The 2,235-nt window shown below is 40.7% G+C and overlaps 1 non-coding gene across 1 annotated transcript; it reads right to left on the bottom strand.

The window, feature by feature from the left end:
* Positions 1 to 210: 210 nt before the first annotated feature.
* Positions 211 to 344, bottom strand: LOC123453455. The gene has a single exon (XR_006632836.1). It is a non-coding gene; the product is annotated as a small nucleolar RNA SNORA51 (small nucleolar RNA).
* Between the last annotated feature and the right edge of the window lie 1,891 nt (positions 345 to 2,235).

The raw sequence follows: 2,235 nt of genomic DNA, 5'->3' as shown, positions 1-2,235 counted from the left end.
TATCATGCTTATGATCCACTCAGCGGCACAGCCACTGAGACTAACCATTGTCACGTAAGCCATGAGTCTTTTTCCACTTCTTCTTCTCCTCTTCCTCCTCTTTCTTCTTCTCCTTCTTCTTCTTCTTCTGCTGCTGCTGCCTCCTCCTCCTCCTCCTCCTCCTCCTCCTCCTCCTCCTCCTCCTCCTCCTCCTCCTCTTCCTTTTCAATTCTGTGTCTCCCCATTCATAGTACAGACCAGGAGCAGTGGCTTGGGCTGTGGTGTACATGAGGGCAGGTTTACTTTACCTCCTCTTTCTACACACTCAGTACAGGAACACAGCCTGCAGTAAGCAGGGGGAGGCTCATGCCTCTTTTTGAATACGCTGTGGTGGCTTGAATCAGATGTCCCCCAAACATTCATGTGTTTTAAATGCTTTTTTCCCCAGTTGGTGGCTATTACGGAGGTAGAGCCTTGCTGCAGGGAGTGTGTTGCTGGGGGCAGCATTGTAGCCGGCTCCCCTATGACAGGGCCTAGTTCGTGTGCCCGCTGCTGGTTTCACCTGCGTGGCAAGGAGGTCATGGCCAGCCTTTGCTCTGCCATCCTTGTTCCTTCCGTCATAAAACTTTCCCTCAAGACTGGGAGGCAAAATATTTTTTTTTCTTTACACTTTTTGTTTTTGTAATGAAAAGATAGCTACAAGATGTACAGACCATAGTAGATTTGTTTTTGTGAAATTCATTGACATAAAATATTTATTTGGTGGGGATGAAGTGATAGGTCAGTGTATACAGGCACTTGATTGCAAAGTCTATAGGTCTGGGTTTAATTCCCCAGGCAACCCTATAAAGCTGGACAAGCATTGATTTGCAACGGTAACCTTGGGAGGACATACACATATGTGCATGTGCGCGCGCGCACACACACACACACACACACACACACAACACAAATAAATATAAATAATATTTGTTCTTTATTCCAGTCACATTAAAAATATGCAATAACAGCCAGGTGCAGTGATGCACACCTTTAATCTCAGCACTCAGGAGGCAAGAGTTCAAGAACACCCTGAGACTACATCGTGAACACAGGTCAGCCTGAGCTAGAGTGAGACCCCTACCTTGGGGGAAAAAATTACGATAACAAAAACATTGGGGAAAATGTTCCATTTTCCATTATCTGTTCACACATTCCAAAGTGACACATCGCAAAATAGAAAAACATATATCTGTAATGCAACCAATGATTATTCATCTGTAGGTAATACAAATTTTGAGCAGAATTACATAGAAAATGAACAGCAAATGGGACACTGGATGAGTCTCCATAGACTGTTCTAGAATTTGTCAGTGCTTCATTGTCCAGCTTTGTCCTGCAGTGTTCCAAGTTAGCTCACAATCCTTTCAATGAGCTCCTATTTTGTTCACTGAACCCAGTCTTTCAGTTCCTGAAACAACAAATAAACCTAATTGAAATTTTATATCAACAAAGTCAAAGCGCATAGTTAACATTAGAGCAACTAGCCATGAGGAAAGAAAAAATAATAAGAGATCTGGAAAATTTTGCACCAACATGAAAAGCATGAGGCCAAATTTAAAATATGACAGAGTCTGTGAAAAACTTATCATCAAATCAATAATAACTGAAGAAAATCTATATAACAAAAACTGAGGACATCTTAGGAATTCAGCCAAGCTTCTGAAGATAAGAATGAAGCAATAACAATAAATGACTATGATGGACTCACTCTTTGTAAACCTCCATAGTCATGCTGACTCCCTGACTCCTCTATGGTGTATATATTTGGAAGGAAGTGCTTAAAGATTAATGCAGAAGGAAATACCCCAGGTTCAATGAGGTCATACTGTTGAGGCCTTGATCTGATAAGATCAATGTCCTTATAAAAAGAGTCACCAAAAATGGCTGTCTGTAGAAAAAGGGATAAAGACACCATATGAAGACATCTCAAGAAGTTAACCACTGGCACAGTAGAAGCAGAGTGAGTCCTCACCAAAAACTACATTGGCAGATACCTTGAACTTGGCCTTCTAGACTCTACTACTATGAAATTAAACATATATACCATATATATATGGTGTTGTTTAAGCAACTCAGTGTGCCATGCTTTGTTAAAACAGTTCAACGTGGAACAATAAAGAAAGAAACAGAGCAAATTCAGGAAAACTAATTTGTGAAAACACAGGGTAATCCATGATAATATTTAGCAACTACACTAAGAATAATCACAATCTT

This window comes from Jaculus jaculus, chromosome 11 (genome assembly GCF_020740685.1).
Source record: "Jaculus jaculus isolate mJacJac1 chromosome 11, mJacJac1.mat.Y.cur, whole genome shotgun sequence".
Lineage (NCBI taxonomy): Eukaryota > Metazoa > Chordata > Mammalia > Rodentia > Dipodidae > Jaculus > Jaculus jaculus.
The sequence above is the reverse complement of the archived record's forward strand: the minus strand, read 5'-3'. Positions and strand labels throughout refer to the sequence as shown.